Source organism: Cornus florida, unplaced genomic scaffold, assembly GCF_030987335.1.
Source record: "Cornus florida cultivar Cherokee Brave unplaced genomic scaffold, ASM3098733v1 CherokeeBrave_3.0.0_Hap2_Chr10, whole genome shotgun sequence".
Lineage (NCBI taxonomy): Eukaryota > Viridiplantae > Streptophyta > Magnoliopsida > Cornales > Cornaceae > Cornus > Cornus florida.
In genome coordinates, this window is record NW_026775580.1 from 68622296 (window position 1) to 68646291 (window position 23996).

General features: G+C 37.9%; 1 long non-coding RNA gene across 1 annotated transcript; it reads left to right on the forward strand.

Moving 5' to 3' along the window:
- The first annotated feature begins 3892 nt into the window (after positions 1-3892).
- Positions 3893-17941, forward strand: LOC132278636 (uncharacterized). The gene is made up of 3 exons (XR_009471099.1): positions 3893-4173; positions 15318-15428; positions 17745-17941. It is a non-coding gene; the product is annotated as an uncharacterized LOC132278636 (long non-coding RNA).
- Positions 17942-23996: the final 6055 nt, after the last annotated feature.

Here is a 23996-nt window from a genome sequence, read left to right on the forward strand (position 1 = left end):
ATTGTTGTCGCTACAAACAACCTTCTAGTGACAAATGATGCATTGTCGCAAAAGGTTAAGTTATTGTGACAAATATAGCTTTGTCACAATTGATGGCATTTTAACGACAAAAATTGTTGTCGCTACAAACAACATTTTAGTGACAAAGATGCGTTGTCGCAAAAGGTTGAGTTATTGTGACAAATATAGCTTTGTCACAATTGATGGCATTTGAACGACAAAAATTGTTATCGCTACAAACAACCTTCTAGTGACAAATGATTCATTGTCGCAAAAGATTAAGTTATTGTGACAAATTTAGCTTTGTCACAATTGATGGTATTTTAGCGACAAAAATTGTTGTCGCTACAAACAACCTTGTAGTGACAAATGATGCATTGTCGCAAAAGATTGAGTTATTGTGACAAAACTCACTTTGTCACAATTAATAGACTTTTAGTGACAAATTATTTGTCGCCAATTTCTATCTTTTACCAACAAAAGATATTTCGTCACAAAAGAATAAATTCTTGTCACAAATTAGCTTTCTGTCACCATATACTTGTTTGAGAAATAATAAAAAAAATTAAAACTTATCATAAGGTATATTTTTAATATAAAAAAGTGTGTGTATATATAAAAATATATGGTAAAGTGCAAAAAACTCTCTAAACTATACTTGAATTTGCAAATAACCCCCTTGAATTATATTTTGTGCCTAATACCACCTATTGCCAAAAATGCCCCAATGTTCTAATAATAAGTTAATCATTTTATAAAATGGTAGTTATAAATATTTTTTTTAATGATAAATTAATTCTAATAATAAAGTTAAGGGGTAATTTGTATAATTCATATTTAAATTTAAATAAGAGAATATATATATATATATATAATATACAATTTGTTCAGGGTTTGAGGTCCTTTAAGATCAAACTCGACCAAATCGAACAGTTAAGTTGTATATATGTATATGTATCAAATTATATATATAATATGGAGTAATATAATTCTATAGTGGCTAAATATTGTTAGTTAATTTTCTGAGCTAAGATGTTAATTTCTTGTTGAATTAGTAGTTCTAAAAATGTATTAGGCTATTAGCAATTCTAAAGGTATTCACTAATTCACTTCAATTACGAATATGTTAGCAGAATAATGAATTAGAAGTTTTGAATATATTAGCGGTACTTTTGAATGTTGATGCGACTTTGGTATATACCACAAAAATGTGTTATATTTGATATGTCAAATGTGTATCAACTTTTACATTTGTAAAAGCCACTTAACACGTATATGTAAGTATAGTGAGAAGGGATCGTCCACTAGGATATATGACTTAGAATCTAACTTGACATAGTGAACGTGAGATTGAAAGAAAGTTTGTTTGTTTGATTAAACTAATGTTGAATTAAATGAACATGCAATAGAATACATTTATTTACCTATTTAATTAGATTTCCTTTTTAATAAAAAGAAATCTAATTAGAAAATTATATATTTAAAGAAAATAAAATAATTTCTATAAAACTCTACCACAAATTACTTATTTCTATAAACTCTACCACAAATTCCCTATTTTATTTTCTATAAAACTCTATCACATATAACCTGTATTTATCTATTTATTATGAGTTTTTTTTTTTTAATAAAAGGATATCTAATTAGACAATAATATATTTAAAGAAAGTAAAATAATTTCTATAAAACTCTGCCATAAAAAAATATTTATTAATTGATGTAAAAAAAGTTTTTATAAAACTCTAACACAAATTAGCTATTTATCTATTTTATTAGACAAGAATATATTTAAAGAAAATAAAATAATTTCTATAAAACTCTATCACAAATTACATATTTCTATAAAACTCTACCACAAATTACCATTCTGACACAAATTATCTATTTATCTATTTATTAGACAAGAATACATTTATATGAGTTTTTTTTTAAATAAAAGGATATCTTATTAGACAAGGATATATTTAATAAAAATAAAATAATTTATATAAAACTCCACCACAAAAAAAAAAATTATAAATTAAAACCGTAAAGATACAGTTTTGTTTGCTAATGGTTTGGTTCGGTAATATTTCTAAATTTTTAAAACCGTAAAGATACGATTTTGTCACGGTTTGAGATCCTTTAGGACCGAACTAGACCGAATCGTTTTGTTTTATATATATATATATATATATGTGTGTGTGTGTGTGTGTGTGTGTGTTAAATCATAGTATATAAAAATATAATATTATCCTACAATCCAAATCACTTAGAAGTTTGTAGTAACTATCAATCCTATGGTCCACTCTTAATTGTCTCAAGTCTTATCAATTTATTAGATGATTCTTTATATATATATATATATAGTTGCTGAATTTTGAATTGTGGTTGATTGTTTGTTGTTGATTAATTAGTAATTATAAATGTATTAGGTTATTAGTAATTATGAATTTATTTGCTTCAGTTCCAAAAGTAATAGAGAATATGAATTGAAATTTCTGAATATATTAATAGTTCTGAATGTGTTAGATGCGGGATAAAAAAATACAACTCAAAACCAATAGACATAACATATTCAATGTGAACCATTCCAACCTATTGCACTGAGTGTGTCTGGTAATAAATAAACACATATAAATGGTTGTGTCCATTGATGAAGAGACACATATAAATATAATTTTACCGAGCCATTTTTAATTTGGTTTGAACCATTTGGTTTGAGCTGCACCAATTTTTATCATTTTATAGTATAGATGCATTTTTTGAGTCAGAGGAGGTTCTCCGTATCCACGAGTTTATAGTGCTGCTACGGGTGGATGTAAACCGTTGTATCTTGGGAGACAAGCACCATAGAGTCCGTTAGCCCATGCGAGGCGTAAATTGTCTTTAGGACATAGTATTCAATACTAGCCTTTATCCAGGTTATTTATTTATTATTATTATTTTATTGCTTTAATTTGCATGTTTAATTAAATGTCTAGTTACATATATAATTAATTAGTTTTTAGCATATTAATAATTATCTCATGACATATTAGTATAAAATTAGTTATAACTTAAATGTCATTCCAAATATATATTTTACAACAAAACTTTTTCATGATTTTTGCAAGTAATATTAACTAGAAAAAATTACCATCAAGTCCAAATTTTCACATTGAAAAACAAACGTCTCTTAAAATTTATTTTTAGGACAACTAAGTCCTACTTTGAGATTGTTTTTTTCATTTAAGTCCAAAATGACTAAATCTTCCATTTATACCTATACAAATTAGATCTACTCTTGCTAAATTAGATATGTATTTAGACTCAAACTTTCATACATATTCTTAGACATAAAATTTGAATAAAAATAAAATAAAATAAATTTTTGGACTTAAATGAGTAAATCTTCCATTTATACCTATACAAATTAGATCTACTCTTGCTAAATTAGATATGCATTTAGACTCAAACTTTCATACATATCCTTAGACATAAAATTTGAATAAAAAGAAAATAAAATAAATTTTATTGGGTATTTTATAGAATAAATTTGAAATGACAATTATAAAAATAAAAAAATTTGCTATTTTATTTTATAAATAGAAGAATACTAATGTTTTTTTTTTATTAAATTAAGAACAAATCTATTTTAGACTTAAATGGAAAAAAAACTCAAAACTAGGATTTGTTAGTACTAAAGAATATTTTTTCGGAATTTACTTGTCTTTCAATGAAAAAAGTACTGTATAATTTATTTAAATATTTATTTTAAAAATATGTGTAACAAACAATATTCTGATGGGCCGCTAAAATTTTCAACCTATTTTGAATTTTCGCGTTAGGCTTTTGTTAATTTATTTCTTCCCACCAAAACAAATGGCGCGCCTTCCAGCTCCAGGTATTTAATTATTATTATACCCTAATTATATGTGAGTGTAACGTCACTATTTCAAGACCATTTTCCTTTTCTAAAACTCCTCTTTCTCATCGACGTCTTCAAACGCCCAAACCTTCCTATCGTACAAATCTGTCAGCTTCAAACCCCTCAAATCCTTCCTCTCGCCAACCGATCGACTAGCCAAATCTGCCCCCTCTGTGAGTCCAAATTTTTTCAGTTTTCTCAACTTATCTAGCGTCCGCATCGTCTTCATCCTGCCGTCGTTGACATTGATCCAGCCAAGGTCATGCCGTCTTCGTCCGATTGAGGTATTCTTTTTTCATTATTCAAAAACCCTTTTTTATTTTCTAAACGCTTCCTCTATGCGCTATTAGAGACTATATATGTGTGTCTAGGTTAGGCTCATTAAACAAAGAATTTGAACTTCGCCTAATCTTGACAAATTTTCTTTGTATTTCAATGTTCCAAATCTTGTTTTATGCTTTTTAATATATATATATATATATTGTAGGTGCAAAATTTCGCTCAACCAATAATGACTGAGAAAAATAAAACAACTCACTCAAAAACAATAAAAATAAATAAGAACAATGTATAGAGAAGTGTCGAATTGCTTGATCCTTTATTGGAGGTCTTAGCCTCTATTTATATACAAAAGATTGCAAAATTATGGTAGGACTCGCGTTGCTTGCCCTCCAATTCTTTCTATATAACCATTCTTTTCTAATAGAGTTCTTTCCATTGTCGAATCTTCCATACATAGAAATTGCCTTGTATAGAACTTCCTATCCGAATTTTCCTTCTACAGTAAATCCTTCAAATGGTAGGATTTGCGCATTCTTGGGCTGAATATATTTTGATCCGGCTGGGCTTGGGTAACAGGCCGGATGTTAAATACTCATACGCTGGGCTGACGACAAGCTAGGCTGATGACTTCTTGATTCGGCCTTGATGGAAGTTGGAGGATAACTAACAATGGTCTTGGGCTGTAAATACCCTCAATTTGGGCTTGAGCATGATGGGCCTTATATGTCCTTGGAATGTAGATATGGGTAGTGGTGACGTGTGCGCTTCTTATTGGAGGGAGTTTTTTTCCCTCCACACTTTGCCCCAAATTCCATTTTTAATTGAGTGACGGCTCCTATTAAAGAGGGAATTGAAACCGGTTTTTACTTTACTTCAGAAACGGTTCGTGGTCTTTCATTATTAATCCGTCACACAAGACTTTGCAAGAGTTACATTTGCCCTCGCTGCACTTCTGCGTCCTTCATTCCATCGCTTCCATCGCTTTGTCAGGTTAGTTTCGCATCTTTTTCTTCAATCTTTCATTATGAGTACTTCATCTACTCCCGAATGTGTAGACCTTGGCGATTCTAAATCCACACCTTCATCTTCCCCCATTCGCATTAGGGCTCCCCCTCCTAGGGTTTCTACAGATCGCCCTTCGTTGAATCCATCAGGTACTTCCCCTCTTCCAACCGAAACATCCACCTCAGGCTCTGATTACGTTCTTACCCATGAAGAGAAGAAAGCAATCATCTCTATTCGCCGCATCAAATTCTCTATTGCTTCGGTAATGGAAGAATTTGATGTTCCTGAAGGAGTAAACATTGCAGAATATCCCGAGAGTGCCGATTTCACCTCCGGCGAGGGAATTGAGGAGGATGAGTTGCTTCTTTTGGTAGGGCACCTTAACGCCCTCCGATTCCCTCTTCATCCCTTCTATCAGTTAGTTTTCAATAAGCTAGGTCTTGCCCCCCTTCAAGTAAATCCCAATTTCTTTCGCATCCTTTCGGCGTTGTTGGTGCGCCGGAAATTAGAGGCTCTGGATTTGACCCTTGCCGACCTTCTGCTTACTTACAATATATCTAAACATGGGACCGAGCCTGGTCACTTCTTTTTTACCTCTCCCCTTCATCAAAGGATATGCACGAACCTTCCTTCATTCGAGAAGAAATGGAAAGAAAGGATGGTTGTAGTTAAAGGAAAATGGTTTGTGTCCCAATCAATTGCGCTTCCCATTTCGCGCAAATTCGGGAAATTAGGTATAGAATATTTAACCTCCATTCATACCAAGTGTTCTGGCTGTTTTCCTTGCCAAGTCTTAATATTTCGCCGTATTTATGAATTTCTTGGTGTTTTTTCAGCTACATTCCCAGCCTCCGCAGCAAGGAACAGACTTTCTTTTCTTGAGGAACGAGTCTGGAGTGACCCCTCGCCTATCGAGGACCTGCTAACTTCCTCCAACCTCAAGGACATTGCTTCCAGTGCCGTTGCTGCAGACCTCATGGATTTGGCTTTACCATCCTTTGATAGTTTCCCTATGACCGAGGAGGAGATACGGCGGGCTAAGGCTTTAAAAAAGAAAGCCGGAGACGCCTAACCCTTGGTCGTCATTGGCTCAACTGAGGATGAGGTGGAGGTTGAGGAACCACCATTGAAGAAATCTCGCCTCAACCCCTCTTCCTCTGGCAAGGGCAAAGTCCCCTCTAAAAGCAGAGGGAAAAAAACTGGAGAGGCCGAACCTGAAGATGAAGTCAGGGCCTTTGTTCTTGCTGAGACTGGGGCTCCTTGGACTCCTTCCTTCACCAGGGCTGACAAGTCAGTCCTACACTCAGGGGATTCTGTGGTTACAGACCCTTCAGCTGCACTGGCGGTGGCTCGAGGAATGTGGCTCCCAAAGGACGAGGAAGCCATCAGCCAAATGGGGTTGGAGCAACTACTCCCCTCTGCCCCAGTCCGGGCCATAGAGGTTCGCATTGCACCTTCAGAATTATATTACTCTTACTTGCTTGTGTTTCTATTTGTGCTTATATTTGCTTCCCTGTTAAATAGAGTCTATACCACACCATGGCCCTCTGCGCCACTGCTGAAGCTCAATCCCTCTCCATCAAGAAGTTGGAGAAGGATCTTGACAATGCAGAGAAGAGAGCCACTACTGCCTCTACCAATCTGAAGATAGCTTCTAAAGCCAAGGATGCGTATAAGAGGCAGTTGTCAGCCTCTGAGGCTAAGGTGGATTCTCTTCAGGCCGAGGTTCAACGCCTGATCGAGGCTCTTACTACTTGCTTCAAGGTGGGGAAGCAAATGCAGGGGCGCTACTCCTGTCTGGCGCACCTGGCTAGTGCTAAAGCGTTCCGGTCTGGCTATAATCAGGGTTCAGGCCCTAAGACGACGGATCCGGACGCCTTTGACAAGCAGGTGGGGGTGCACTTCCCATACGATGAAGGGCCAGAGGCTTTGGAAGTTGAAATTCGCTTTGCCGAGATGGTGAAGGCACACCTGAAGGGTACTCCTAGCTCCCCTGCGCCTGCGGCTACCTCAAGTCATAATGTAGTGGATGCTTTTGAATCTACTCCCTTCGATCCAAAGAGGAAGTAGAACTATGTATTTTGTTTTTATGAACAGCCTGTTTTGGGATAATGAATATAACTTTTCATTTTAGGCTTGCTTGACTTGTTTTTACTGTATGTTCTTGATACTGTTCATATTTCTCTGATTTAACTGTTAAATGAACCCTCCTCGCCTTCTACTTGCCTTCAGTAGACGTATACATACTCTTTCCTTCTCATGTGTTCCTGATGTGGGGTGGAATATGATGAACTTATGACATATCCGCATACACAAGGTATTAAACACTTGGAGTCCGGAGGAAAGAGTTCTGATCTGAGTATCAGACGTCTAAAGCGAATTACTCCTGGGCACTGAGTGTGGAGGAATATTGCTGAATAGGATACTTAGGGTCCGAAGCTGTCTCGGATACTCAGGATCCGAGGCGAATTATTCCTCGGCACTGAGTGTGGAGGACTAGTGCTGAATAGGACACTTAGGGTCCGAAGCTGTCTCGGATACTCAGGATCCGAGGCGAGGAGTATTGCTGAATAGGACACTTAGGGTCCGAAGCTGTCTCGGATACTCAGGATCCGAGGCAAATTATACATTCCTTGGCATGGAGCCGGAGGGGGGTTTTGCCGAGCCGAACACTTAGGGTCCGAGGCGAATGACTTACTCTCCGGCGCTGAGCCTGAGGGGAGGTTTAAATGAATCACTCCCCGGCGCTGAGCCAGAGGGGAGGTTTTGCCGAGCCGGACACTTAGGGTCCGAGGCGAGAGAACTACTCCCCGACGCTGAGCCTGAGGGGAGGTTGTGCCGAACCGGACACTTAAGGTCCGAGGCGAATGGATTACTCCCCGGCACTGAGCCTGAGGGGAGGTTTATCTCATATTTTTCCTCAAATCACTTATTATGAGGCCGAAGACTCAAAAATGATAGGAGGCCAAGAAAGCGAGTAACAGTGGCTGTGAAGTTCTCCATTTGTTGACTTTAGAGACCTGCCTCCACTGATAATCCCTTCTTGGCAGCCAAATGTTATGGACCACGCATATATGAACCGCATTTCTTTTCTATTTCTATCCGATGTGGGACATAGACTAAATGTTGTCAAAAAAGTCGGTGTAAGGAATGCCTCTGGTATTGAGCCTGACAGCCTTAAATACCAGTGGGCCCTCCTTACACCGTAATTAACTATTTGAATATTCCCATATATAACAAAATATGGCACATACTATTTCGTCGATGTGGGATAGCTTGTGTTGTGTAAGCATGCTGGGCCATAATTCATGTGTTTTGTGTCTTGTGTGCATGTTGGTTTTTGTGTTTGTGTTTTTGTTCTTTTTGTGTAAAAATCATTGTAAATGCTTTGCTTCTAACGCATAGTGCGACTTGGCATGCGCATAAAAGTTGCGTAATCATAGAGTTCGTATGCCCCCATTTTTATAAAAAGAAACAAAAATAGAGGAGAGTTGTATTGAATATAGAAGCAAAATAAAGAAAAGTTTGGTTGACTGTGGACATATTCAGCCTTATTTGTGAAAAACTTGTAACAAAATTGACAAACTTAACTAATGAAAATACCTTTTCAGGTGTATTGCGTTCCAAGGACGCGCAATGGGACGTCCGCCATCTTCGGCCAAACGATATGCTCCTTTCCCCACTACTCCGGTAACTTTGTAGGGTCCGGTCCAATTAGGTTCCAGTTTCTTTACATGAGCTGTCTCCTGCTTCAAAACCCAATCGCCTACCACAAAACTCCTGAACCTGACGCGTTTGTTATAACTGTTACACACCTGTTGTTGGTATGCCGCGAGTCGAATTGCTGCTGCATCTCTCCTTTCGTCCACCAAATCAAGGCTATGTTTGAGTTGTTGCTCGTTGTTCCGTTCCAGTACCAAGGATGTCCGAAGGGTTGGGATTATGGACTCAGTGGGAATGACAACTTCGGATCCATATGCCATAGCAAATGGGCTTTCTCCCGTGGGTCGTCTTGGAGTGGTTCGATAGGCCCAAAGCACTTGAGGGAGATTCTCGTACCACTTTGTCTTCAATTTCTCCAATTTTTTCTTTAAGCACCCGAATATCGTGCGATTAGTTATTTCAGCTTGCCCATTGCCTTGTGGATGACTAACTGCAGCCAACTTTTGCAAGATTCCATGTTCGCTAAAGAATTTCCTTGTACTTCTGTTATCGAGGTTCTTACCATTGTCCATTACGATAACTTTTGGTACCCCAAACCGGCAAATAATGTTGCTCCAAATGAAATGCTTTACTTCTTCGTGGGTGATGCTAGAGAAGGCTTCAGCTTCCACCCACTTGGTGAAGTAATCCGTAGCTAGAAGCACATGCTCCTTTTTGTCCATGGTTTTGGGCAATGGTCCTACTATATCAATCCCCCATTGGGCGAACGGCCATGGATTAGCCATGGCGTGCAAACCCTCGGCAGGTTGGTGCTTTAATGGACCATGGCGCTGACACTTGTCACATCGTCTTGAGTATTCCTCGGTATTCCGAGCCAAGTATGGCCAGAAATAACCTTGGGTTAGAATTTTGTGTGCAAGGGATCTTCCTCCGGAGTGGTTTCCACAATCTCCTTCATGAACTTGTTTTAGAATTGTGAGAGCCTCAGTAGGGGTTACACACTTGAGATAGGGGCCGGAGAATGACCTTCGATACAACTGGTTATTGATGATGGAGTACTTAGCCGCGGTAAGCCTAAGCTTCCTTGCCTCAGCTTTTTGATTCGGGAGAACCCCTTCCTTGAGGTAGGCTTCGATTGGATCAATCCAGCAGGGCTCACGTGGTACTTCCGGGATCACCATCACCTCTTGCTGGGGATTAATGCTAGGTCCTTCGAGAACATCGATTGGAACAGGCCGAATCAATTCTGCATCTGAAGATGATGCGGCTGCGGCCAATCGATCTGCTTCGGCATTTTCATCTCGTGGTACCTGATGGAACTCGATTTGATCGAATTCTCGGATAGCACTCTCTACAGCATCTTTGTACGACTTCATACATTTCTCCTTGGGAGAATATTGCCCTGTCACTTGATTGATCACAAGCTGTGAGTCACTAAAAACTTTTAAACATCGTACCTGTAGCTGTTTAGCTAGCCGAAGTCCGGCGAGCATTGCCTCATACTCGGCCTCGTTATTAGTAGATGGGAAATCTAGCAAAATTGACTACTGCAGCTTGGTACCCTCGGGTGTTGTGATGTCAATACCGGCCCCTGCCCTTTTCCGGTTGGACGAGCCATCAACTCGCAACTCCCAGTATGGCTCTGGAAGTGTCGGTTCCTCAGGTTGATCTTCGTACTCTAGTAGGAAATCCGCTACCGACTGCCCCTTGTGAGATACCTTCGGTGCATAGGTGATGTCAAAAGAGCTAAGTTCAATAGCCCATTTTGTGATTCGACCAGACAGGTCTGGTTTAGCTAGGATAGCCCGTATAGGGAAACTTGTAAGTACCACTATGCTGTGAGACTCAAAGTAATGTCGAAGTTTCCTCTTGGCATAAATTAACGCCAGGATTACCTTTTCTGTCTTGCTGTACCATGTCTCGGCATCCGTCATCATTTTGCTTGTGTAAAAGATTGGGTGCTGAACCTTGTCTTCTTCTTTGATCAACACTGCACTTATTGCTACAGCCGATACTGCCAGGTACAGGATGAGAGTGTCTCCGGGCGTTGGAGCAGAAAGGATTGGGGGTTTTGTCATGTAGCTTTTCAATTGATTGAGAGCTTCCTGCTGCTGAGGTCCTCACATATCTTTGTTTTTGGATCGAATAGCATCAAAGAAAGGTTTATACTTATCAGATAATCGGGATATGAACCGGCTGAGAGCCGCAATTCGGCCGGTTAGAACTTGCACTTCCCTGCGGGTTTTCGGCTCCTGGTTCTGTATGAGTGCCTTTGCCTGAGCTGGGCTTACTTCTATTCCTCTTTTATTTACGACGTGCCCAAGGAACTGTCCTGACGAAACGGCGAAGGAGCACTTGGTGGGGTTCAGCTTCATATTGTATCTCTTGAGAGTATCAAAGACCTCCTGGAGGTGCTTCGGGTGGTCCTCTTTCCGTATACTTTTAACCACCATATCATCGATATAGGCTTCAACTGTATCACCCAGCAGATTACTGAAGATTTTATTGACAAGTCGCTGGTAGGTGGCTCCGGCATTCTTTAGACCGAAGGGCATCACTCCGTAGCAGTAAGTGCCCGTTTCTGTGATGAAAGCAGTTTTCTCCTCATCTTCAGGATTCATGGGAATCTGATTATAGCCGGAGTATGCGTCGAGGAATGTGAGCCTTTCATAACCCGTCGTGGCATCCACCATTTGATCAATCTTGGGCAGAGGAAAGCTATCTTTTGGGCAAGCTTTGTTAAGGTTGGTATAATCTACGCATACCCTCCATTTCCCATTCTTCTTTTGAACGACTACTACATTTGAGAGCCATTATGGGTATTGCACCTCTCGAATGAATCCTGCTTGTAACAGTTTATTTACCTCCTCGGCTATTATGCGATTCCGTTCAGGTGCGAATCGTCGGTGCCTTTGCTTGACTGGCCTGAATTCTGGGTTAACCCTCAGACTATGGCATGAGACTGTAGGATTGATCCCCACCATATCCGAGTGATCCCAGGCAAAGACATCCGAATTGCACCGAATAACCCCGATCAATGCTCCTTTCTCTTCGGCTGTGCAAGATGAGCCAATGTAGGTGATCTTCTGAGGGTCTCCGAGGACTACCTCTATAGCTTCGAGGGACTCCTCGGTAGGCGCTTCAGCTTCAGATTTTTCCTCTGCCCTGAGATACTTGGGCAGAGGATACTGTAACTGCTATTTGATTGCATCTTTGGGACTCGCCTCTGACTGAGGTGATTTCGACACTTTCTTTGCTTCGTGTAGCGTTAGCATGTAACATTCTTTGGCAGCAACCTGGTCTCCCCAGAGGTCGATGACCTCCCTGCCATCCGGGGATAAACACCTCATTACTTGATGAAGTGTAGAAGGGACTCCGTTCATATGATGGATCCAACCTCTTCCCATAATGAGGTTATAAGATGGATGAATCTCTGTCACGACGAAGTTTTCCTTCAGAGTTCTCTTTGCTGCAGTAACGGAGAGATCGATCACCCCAAGCGGATTCACCTTAGTACCATCAAATCCCATTAGGGGGCCGGAAGTTGGCCTGATGGATGACAGTGAAATCCCCAACTGATCAAAAGCTGTTTTTGTAATGATGTTGGTGCTACTTCCCAGATCTATCAGCACTCTCCTGATCATGTAATTCGCTACCAGGAGGCTGATGACCAAGGGGTCCTCATGTGGGCGTTGGACTCTAGAAAGATCGTTGTTACCGAATCCAATGTTGATACTGCCTGGTGCAACCGTGTTTACCGAAGACAACCTTCGTAACTTATGAGCCTCTCGCAGCCTGGATCTGTACAACTCTTCAGACTCTTCATCATCCTTCGACCTTCCATGAATAGCATGGATAACCTTTACCTGACTGCCCTCTACCCGTCGAGGGTTAACCTCCTGAGGTTTTACATGCTCCTTCGTGGCGAGATACTCCACCAATTCTCCTCTTACTATCATGCTTTCTACCTGTCGCTGTAGGGACCTGCAGTCATTGGTGGTAGGCCCATAATCTCTATGGTAGGCACAATGTTTGTTTTTGTCCCTCTGCTCCAAGGGTTGTTTCATGGGCTGAGGAGTCGCGAACCTCGTCTTATTCTCTTGGAATAGGCGCGCCAAGGTAGTACGAAGAGGGGTAAGCCTGTCCTCTGTCCTTCGCCTTTTCTCAGACGCTTGGGTGGCTTGTGTGGCGGTATGAGGAACCTTTTGCATCCTTGTGCTCGCAGCTTTCTCTCGAGACTTGTTTTCCACTGTGGCGAGGGTAGCGTGCTACGCACGGTGAGCTATGTTTTCCTCCAATCGAATGTAGATTTGTGCCCTAGCATTCAAAGTTTGCATATCCGGGGGGGAGGGGGGGGGGAATATTTGACCAAGGATGTGTGAAACTTGGTTCCCTGGATCATTGCCAACTTAAATGTTTCGATTGTCGTGGCAGGATGGCAATCTGCTATCTCCGAGGCCTCCATGTTAAATCTGGATAAAAAATCTTGCAGAGTTTCTCCCTTCCTTTGCCTTATGGTAAAAAGGCTGGCTATACTTTTCTTCTGCTTCTTATTTCCGTAATACTGGGCTAAGAACATAGTGCACAAGGTCTCATAGTCAGGGATAGACTTGTGTGGCCTATTCCTGAACCATTCTAACGCTGCTCCGGTTAAACTGGTAGGAAAAACCTTACACATCCACGGATCGTTATGATCGTCCAATGCCATCTTTTGCGCATAATGATCAAGATGCCGAGAAGGGTCGCCTGCCCCATCGAACTGGGTGAAGGATGGCATAGTGAACTTCTTCGGCCTCTCCACAAGGTACACCTCGTCAGTAAAGGGGGTCTTGACCAAGGAGTTCTTGTGCTCTCTAGCCATCTCGGCTGGTGTCTGGACTCTCAAGAGCTTTTTTTCATCGAATGCATCTTGTACACGTGCGCCATCTGGAACGCCATTGGACCATACCGTAAGCCTATGGCTGGACTCGGCCTGTTCGTCCTGTGTGCGATGCGGGAGATTATCCGAAGCAACCGCCTCGGACCTCGTCCCTTGCTTTTGCTGTGCCTCACTAGGTCAAGCCCCGTTGGGTGGTGTCTCGTTGGCTGGAGGCTCGTGAACCGGAGGTAAATTCCGGGTGGGAGGTGGTGCCGCAGCATCGCCTGGTGGTGGTTGTGGTGTTAGCCTGGCCATGGCCATGTGCAGCGTATGAGTCTGCTGCTGAAGCGCAGCTATCTGGGCGACACTCGTATCGTTTGCTTGCCGGAGTGTCTCAAATTGGTGCAAGAACTCTTCTCGCATCTTTTGCATCAGTTCTATCTGTTGATTCATTACTAAATCTCCGTTTGACATTCCAGACACGACTAAAAGATTTAATTTGAAGAACAAGTGGGAGTATATTTATATACGCTTCCCACAGACGGCGCCAAAGTGTAGGTGCAAAATTTCGCTTAACCAATAATGACTGAGAAAAATAAAACAACTCACTCAAAAACAATAAAAATAAATAAGAACAATGTATAGAGAAGTGTGGAATTGCTTGATCCTTTATTGGAGGTCTTAGCCTCTATTTATATACAAAAGATTGCAAAATTATGGTAGGACTCGCGTTGCTTGCCCTCCAATTCTTTCTATATAACCATTCTTTTCTAATAGAGTTCTTTCCATTGTCGAATCTTCCATACATAGAAATTGCCTTGTACAGAACTTCCTATCCGAATTTTCCTTCTACAGTAAATCCTTCAAATGGTAGGATTTGCGCATTCTTGGGCTGAATATATTTTGATCCGGCTGGGCTTGGGTAACAGGCCGGATGTTAAATACTCATACGTTGGGCTGACGACAAGCTGGGCTGATGACTTCTTGATTCGGCCTTGATGGAAGTTGGAGGATAACTAACAATGGTCTTGGGCTGTAAATACCCTCAATTTGGGCTTGAGCATGATGGGCCTTATATGTCCTTGGAATGTAGATATGGGTAGTGGTGACGTGTGCGCTTCTTATTGGAGGGAGTTTTTTTCCCTCCACATATATATATATATATATATATATATATATATAAAATTCTGAATATATCTACAAATCTTAGGGTTTTTAATTTCAATATTTTTTTTCAGATTTGCAATTTACTGAAGATTTGCCTATAGGTGTACGATTTTCATCATTCAAATGTATTATTTCTCTCTTTATATTATAACTTCTGAATTCATTAGGTTTGGTTGATCTATTTATTGTTTCTATTTATTTTTTATTTTTTATTTTATATGTATGAACTTATCTCAACTAGTAAAATTGAAAAATCTGCTATTTTAGCTGGGTTCAAGAAAATCTGCTATAAATTTCCGAATTTCACGTCTAATGCTTATAAATTTATGGATTCGTGAGGCACATACAATACAGGATTATGTTCCTTTGCATACATTTCTCTGTTCATACCAACATGATTATGTTCCTTTGCATTTGCGTTTTTGTCTGACGAATTAAATTGCTGTATTACAGGATTCAAGATGTTAAAGTCCCACAGAATGGCCAAACCCGAGAACAGTTCTTATACTTGATGAAATGTGAAAATGTGTGCCAATCTAGGATGGTTTAGCTGTTCGTCTTGAGGTATTTTCTTCCGCATCAGACAAATTGATGTTTTCTGTTCTTGTTATTCAGGGTGACTATTGTTTCTGTCTTGTTTTCTTTTTCACAATTACCAACCTCAATGATTATTTTGCTTAAATGGTTGTTCAATTGAATTCGAGAGGTGAAATTTATTTCTCACATTGTTCCCATAAAATTGTACTTATAGAAACTGCTCTTGGCTACTAAAATATATGCAGTTTTTCCTGGTTGGACAGGATTACAACATTGTTAAAACATGATCATTACAAAGACTTTGATGTGAAAAGGATTGAGAAAAACAATTCTATCTATTTCACAAGACAATTTTGAATATACTATCTTATTTATCTTTGGTTGCTGTAGACATTAAAAATCTGCTCAATCGAACCATCAAAGTTGTCCTTAATTGGAAGTGTTGAATTATTCTTCCCTCCCTATTTAGCTATATTAACTTCAACATTCCTGTTTATCAAGTATCACACTGAGCATTGACTTGTCTTGGAAGAGTAGGAGTTCTTCTTTAAATGATAAAAAAAAGGACTAAAATTCATAAATAATGAAGTGTCAAAAGCTGGTTGTGCATAAAATAATAAATAAAGAAAGAAAAAGCTAACTGAACAGTGTCCTGTTTAGCAACATTTGGTGAGGATAATATTGAAGCTATATTTTAATGACTGATTTGTTATTAAATTAACCTAATTATATGTAGATATATTGTACCAAGCATAGATGCAAATCTGTTATATTGGATAGATTCATGTTTATTAATTTAATAGAAGTGGAGAATCTTTAGTAAGTTCTTTAAGGAGAAAATTTAGGAAATGTACAGGTTTTTGCTAGTGGATATAAATAGTTTAAAGGACAATCACTACTAGAAATGATTCTCTCTATCTATTAAGAATTATCAAATTTAAATTTTGAAGATTCAACTTTAATTATATCCAACATTCATATGAAAAAATGGAAGTTCAATGCCTGTCTAAGTACTCTGTTCATGTCCCTTAGTGCATCCAGAGACATAAATTAAGATTTAGTCTAGCACTTCCCTTAGGAAGATATCACAACAGATATTTATTTGTTAATAAGGCACTTTAATTGTAATTACAAGGGACATTAATTTTTCTCCAATGAATAATAGACGAACTCATATTTTAAAGGCACATCTGATTGTAATATCACAATAACTAACTGGTCTTAAATTAAAACAATTATAAGAAATATTTAATGGTAGTTATCTAATTTCTCTTTATATTTTTGTTTTTGGGTGTTGTCCTTAACCCCATCTCTCTTTTTAAGAATATTGCATTAGATACATGGTTATTTGTTAAGAACTAGAAGCGTTAGCAGTTGGTGTAAAATATCAGAATAACGCATATGATGGTACTGCTGAGAAAGATATCATTGAAGAATTTAGAAAAGATAATTCACAAATGGAAGATCCTGATTTAGGGAATAAGTTTATTGAACGAGAATCAAAACAAAATTGCGAAAATGGAGGAAATTTTGTTCGCATTACCAAGGTCACGGTTTGCCGGTGGCCGTGAATGACGTGGGTTAGATAACCGGCGAGGAGGCTTTAAGTAATTGTGGTGGTGGACTTGGACATTTTCTGGTACTCAATGGTGGTCGTGGGTGGGATAACCAGTGAGGTTTTTTATTTAAAACATCAATTTTGGATGAATCATGAATAATTTTTAAGAACCAGAACAGTTAAAAAAGAAAAAAGAAAAAGAAAAAGGCATGAATTTACTTGAACAATCTTAGGCTTATGTACAAGGACCATTTGTAAGCCAAAACCCAAGATCATACCACTAAATATTGCAAAAATGTTTTGAATGCGGAAGTTTTTATAATGTGATCTTAAAGAGAATTAGTCATGGCAATATAATCTACAGAATACCAGACTATAAGATTTTATATGGCGATCATTTCTTTTTATCTTAGTAACCAATTGACTCTTGTATATTAAAGTTTCTCATTATTTTTTTCTCTTGGCTTTTGCAATTGTCATATGCACTCAAGTCATTTTCAGGATGTTTATTTATTTGTAAAGATTTGGCAAATTCAAAAATCTAACCCTAGCTTGTCCATTAATATTCTTATATACACTATAAAGTCCTGTTGTTCAACTCTTCATTTGTCTATAAATTGCTTGATATGATAAGAAAAGCCAAGTCACTTAATTTCGAAGGAAAATCTTATTCTCATTATGATATCAAGTTTTCTAAAATAGTTTTTAAAAAAATTATTTCAATGTTCAAATTCTAATCTCATTTTTTCTTTTTCTTATTCTTATTTATTTTAATTTTTTTGCAGGTTTCACATTGATTGCAATCTAGCTCCCCTTATGGATTCAGAATTCTTTTGGCATTTTGATATGTATGCGATTAGCATTGTGTAATATTAGATTCAGATATTAGCATTTTGATATATGTTGGAATTATCATTTTAGATTTTGGATGATTTGCACATTTTAATTTCTAAATTCTTAATGGAATGTGTTTTATATTCTATGATTGATTATCAAATATATTTATTTTGAGTGAGATGTTTGGATCTTAGTTTAGATTGTTTAGTCTATTAATATTTTAATTTAAGTTACAGGTTCCAAATTTTATGTTTCAAATAGGTGAAAACAAAATTATATTATTGTATTTGTTATAGGACATGTTATTCTGTTATAAGAAAATAGCTTATAGTGACAATAATTTTGTCATAACATGGTAAATATATTGTGACAAGATTTTGTCACAATAAAACAGTTTATAGTGATATTATTGTGACAAAATATTTTGTCACAATATAGAACATATATTGTGACAAAAGATTTTGTCATAATAAAATAACTTATAGGGACAATATTTTTGTCGCAACATGGTATGTTTATTGCGACAAAACATTTTGTCACAATAAAGCTGCTTATAACGATAATATTTTGGTTACAATATGGTATATTTAATGCAACAAAATATTTTGTCACAATAAAGCAGCTTATAATGACAAGATTTTTGTCACAACATGGTATATTTATTGCGACAAAACATTTTGTCACAATAAAGTAGCTTATAGCGACAATATTTTTGTCGCAAGATGGTACTTTTATTGTGACCAAACATTTTGTCACAATAAAGCAGCTTATAGCGACAATTATTGTCATAAAAGAGTACACAAATAGTGACAAAAATTCTTTTCGTCACAAAAGAGTGATGAATAGCGACAAATTTCATAAGTTTTGGAGGTTATAAGGCGACAATTTTTGAATATTTTACGACAAATGTTTTGTCACAATTTTTACTCATTTTGTGACGAAAAGTAATTTGTCACAATATATCATGCCTCTAGCGAAAAATCAAAATTTGTCACGAAAAACATATTGTGACCGGCTTCTAGCGACGAGCTGGCGATAAAATTTTTTTTGTCGCGATAATCTTTTCGCGACAAAATATGGACTTTTAGCGACAAACTCTTTTGTCACCAAAGACCAAATTAATTGTAGTGTGTTGAGGTCAGATCGACGATGAGAATGGCCTGGCCAACCATTTCTCTGAGTCAATCTTTCCTTAACATAATATTGGGTCAAAGGTCAATGATAATTGATTTTAGTATGTTTAGTGACAGTCGGAGTACGGTGTTGTGCGTTGCGTACGTGTGGTAGTATAATCCCATTTTAGAGTGAGTCTCGCTTGGGATTGATGGTATTCTTTGTACTTGTTCAGGTCACTTGTCGTGGATGGTGGTGTACTCGGTAAGGGACTACGTGTCTAAGGAGTTCAATTGTTGGATCAGTTGATCCTTGAACTATGTTGATGGGTTGTTTTCTGGGTACCTGATGGTACATTTGACAGGTTAGATGGTTTTCTCGTTTTCAATTGTAGGTGTTCAGCTATGATATAGCTATTAAAGGTAGAGTCACCAGAGATGGTTTTAAAGAGTATCCTTGGGATCGCGAGTGAACTCGCATGCTGGTTCGTCGAGCAGTTTTGTAACCATTGTTCTTATTAGCCTTAGGGTGTTTAGCGCGGATGGTGTGAAGCACTGCTAGTTGAACCTACCTCGAATAGGGTCCAACAATGTCTGGTGGGATGTCTCATGTGGACCGTGTTAGTGCGATTTTATGTATCAAATTGGCTTTGACCCAGGTTGACTGTTTTCTCTTGAGCTCACGTGCGGGAGTGGATGATTGAGTGTTGTGACGACTTAGATCAAAGGATTCTTTTTGTGATGCATGTCTTCGTGTGGGTTAACTGAAGCCGTTGTTTGTGGATTTAGTACCAACTAATGGTATGTGCTGGTTAGAAAGATGGCAATCCTAATGGTTTTCAATGGTCAGGACTCAGTGGAGTCACGGAGTTGGTTGGGGGCTTGTGCCTCGTGTGCTTCGCATGTGGCGGTAGAGAATTTTGTTCGACATAGGGTGTACCCTTATGCCCAGTTAGTATTATGGGGGAAAGGTTGCGTGTGACTGTGGTTGCTGTTCGGTTATTGTTGCGCTAGGTCATTAGCACAGGGTGGCGAGTGACGCAGGATGTGAGACTCTTCTTGTTGTGATTCTGAGGTATAGCGTGTTGCCTGGGGTACTCGAAAACATACTTCGTTTTTGTATCTTTTCGTCTTTCTCTTCTGAGGTGGGTTGATTTCGGGGACGAAATCTTTTAAAGTTAGGGAGATTGTAATGTTACCGATTTTTCTTATTTTTTTTTTTTTTGGGAATTTATTTTATTTTTCTGGATTATTTTAATTCTTGCCTCGTTTTGTATGCCATGCGGGCCCCGAGGGGTGTTTTGGTCAGTTTTTGGAACCGAGGGTTTTAAAAGTGTATTTTTGATCATTTTAAGTTTATTAGAAGTGACGGTATCATTTTTAAAATTTTTGGGAAGTCAAGACGATTTTCGAACTCAGAAACTTCTCCCGGTTTTGTCATTTTAAGAAAGGGGCATAATGGACTTTTCTCACATATATGTATACATCTATATCTATATATTAGAGGTATATATTTATGGGAGAAAGGAGACAATGTATGGTTTGAAAAAGGGCAAGATTGTAACTTTGCACAAAATTAGAAATCAACTAAAAGTTGACACATGACAAACCAATGACCATAAGTTGAGATTTTTATCATACCATCACCTTTCCTCCTCCCTATTTTCGTGCATCACCCCCTCTCTCTCTATCACTTTCTCCATCTCTGTCTATATTCATACATAAGCACACATTTATGTCTTCTAAAGAAAAAGCTTTGATTTGGAGAGTTTAAGGTGGACTTTGAAGGAGATAAAGAAGGGAGGTTGGAGAGCTTGGAAAGGCCTTCCATTTGGCACCCATATTGCTAGGGTTTGGAGAATTTCAAAGCTAGGGCTTGCTAAGGCCTTGTTTGGTTTGCTATCTTGGAGTAGGGGAAGTCTAAATTACGAATTCCTATGATTTTAGTGAGATTCTATGTATTTTCTTACATGAAAATCTTGATATTGTGAAGCATGCTTAGCTTGTAGCTTTTTGGTTGTGATGTTAAGCATGAGATAGTGTAGATTTAATTGTTGTGGATTGAGAACATGATGGTTTCTTGTATTTGTGCCAAGTATGCTATTTTTTATGAGAAAATGTGAAACTATGAATTATGTGATTAATTTTTATGTTTGGGTGTTTGATATGATAATCATGATGTAAATAATAACTTGTATATTGATAAATGGTAGTATGATATGCATATTTTTGGCATGGGGTGAAATGAGAGGGTGAAGGTTTGATGTGGGAGAAAAGGTTAGGAAGTGGATGAAGGATGGTGTTGTAAGTTAAAGTGGTGGTTAAGAAGGTTTTAGTGAGGTTAGGTTGGAAAGGAAGAAGAGAATATTTGAATTTCATGTTTAATGGTATGGTTTGTGAATTTGTGAAATTCATGTATGATTGATATGACTCATAATCCCATGATCCATTTTTTTTTATTTCCCTTTCTTTGGTTGCGGCTCACGGGATTTTTAGGAATGTACTTTAGACTTTTTCGACTGAGTTGTTAAGCTCACCCTATTATTATTAACATTTTTCAGGAATTCGGAGGTGAGCCGGTGAATGATGTACATCCATGAATATTGATGTAGTTATGATTTCATCTCATTTTTATTAAAGTTATGTGGTTTTGGCCATGGAGGCCTCATTTTCTGTTGTAATTCTTTAGAAATTGTATAAAAACAGGATTTGTACAATTCGATTTTTAAACGATGTATTGGACTCGTATTTAATTTAATGGAAGGCAGGGTAGTTTAATTATGTCATACACACTAAATAAATTCATGATTTGGGACAGGTTTTAAATTTAATTAAGGTCATTAATGGACCTAAGGAGTGCCCACATATATGTGTTTCAGTTTTAGGCCTTTCTGGGTAAAATTTTTAGGTTTTGCACTTGGGGAACTAGTACGTGATTCTAGAACTAGTTCAAGGGTGTTTTTGGTTCGCATTATGACATTCTATCCATGTGGAATAGGTACCAAGGTTGGGAACCGGTTCCAGCCCTCCAGTGTATGTTTTTGCCATGATAGTGTATCAGCTTCGGCTGCTTGACTTTGTTTGGTCATAACTTTTTCGTTCCAAACCCAAATAGGGTCATTCTTGAGTCCATTTTCAAGGATTTTGAGTTAGATTTCCAATGAGACCAACCTCATATTCAAATTCCATTCATGTTGAGAGTTTTGATTATTTTAGTAGAATAGTGTCAGAATTTCTCTTGAACTGGTAAGGGTACTTTTGGGAAATCTTATCCAAAGACTGTAGAACCTCATCAAACATCATGAAATGACTAGAATGCTTATTTTAAACTTCATTTGACTACTTTAAAAGCAAATTACCATTTTAAATTGTAAAATGACTATTTTACCCCTAGTGCGTCGTCGAGTTTGGTTAAGAATCCGGTTAGCGATTCAGACTCCCGGTTTGGGTCATTACACTATTCCAAGCCCAAACCTATCCCAAATCATGTATCTAATAGTGTAAAACATGAATAGACAACATATATTGAATTATACAAAAAATGTGTTTGATACACCAGTTTAAGTCAAAATGAGTCCCATCACATTGAAATACTTAATTTTATAAGTCATTTTTCATTTCAAATTCTCAATATATAAACATAAGTTCGTTACATGCCTTAAAGATCCTTACAAAATAATTCAAGTTACTACAAAATAACATAGTTTCAATTACAATCACTGAATATACAAAGTTATATAAAATGGGACTCGGTTACAAAAGCTGACAAAATATATCTTCTAAATCCTGTCTAAGCCTGAGGTGGAACATCATCCGCTACTTCCCTTCCAAAACCTAAAAAATGTTAATGATAAAGGGATGAGCCAGCTGTTCAATAGGAGGTGCCTAAGACACACTTTTTGTGACCCCGTGAATCTAACTAAAGAATAGGAAAAAGAAAATCGGGATCATGCCATTTTCGGGAAAAATATAATCACAATATCAACAACAATAACCCAAGTCATAAATTAACCATGCCATGTTATGGAATGCAATGTAATACAATTTTGCTCCCCATTTCCAAAACCCCATTTTCAAATTGTTAGTGTAACCTGTCCCATGGCAACTCCATGGCGGCACGAGAGAAGGGTTGGCTAACTATCCCTGACCCATGGCAACTCCATGGCATCATTTGGGGCCAAAGTAACTCAACCACACTAGGACAGTCTCCCTATATCCCTCTAGGTCGCACTAACGCCACGGACCCTATGCAACTCCTAAGCGACCGGGTTTTTTTGCAAACCTTTCATCAAAAACTTTTCCTCGAAGCCATTTTCTTTCCAAGGCAATTTTCCCATATCTTGTCGAATGATAATGCATGAATGATTCATGTTTTTCATGCCATGTCAATATTAAAATCTTACACATCATAACGACATCAAGCTTGTATAAAAAAAATTAACTAGTACATAACCATTCACAAAATCAACCTCAAATTCATAGGACATAGCATATTAGGCATACTAATTCAACTTTAGCATGTCATTTCATACAATTCAAATAGGCAATACACATATGCTCAATTATCACATGATATATAATTATCATATTAAATACACAAAACCCATATAAACATAAACAATTTTCATGAAATTAAAACATGCTATAGTTAAATTTTAAGGAGAAAATTCACTAAAATCAAAGAATGTGGGTATTAGAGACCCCTACCTCCATAGAGCAAGCCAAACAAGCCCTAAGGCCTCCTAAATTTGAAATTATTCCAAACTCTAGAAACCATGGTCTCAAATGAAAGCTCTCACCAAGTAAAACAACTCACTCTTCTATAGCTTTACCAAATTCATACTCTAAACCTCCCAAAGTAGAGTTTGAAATATAGAAGATGTAAATGTGTGTAGATATAGAAAGAGAATGAGAAAGGTTAAAGGGAGAGAGAGCTTGGCCGAAAATATGAAGAAGAATGAGGTGTAGGCTTGGTCTTGCAAATACATGTGTGGCCTTTCTTGTGCCACTTGTCACCATCCTATGATTACTAACTTTTTGTCAAGTTACCATCATGTCCTTGCCCTTCCTCTACAATTCCAACCTTGT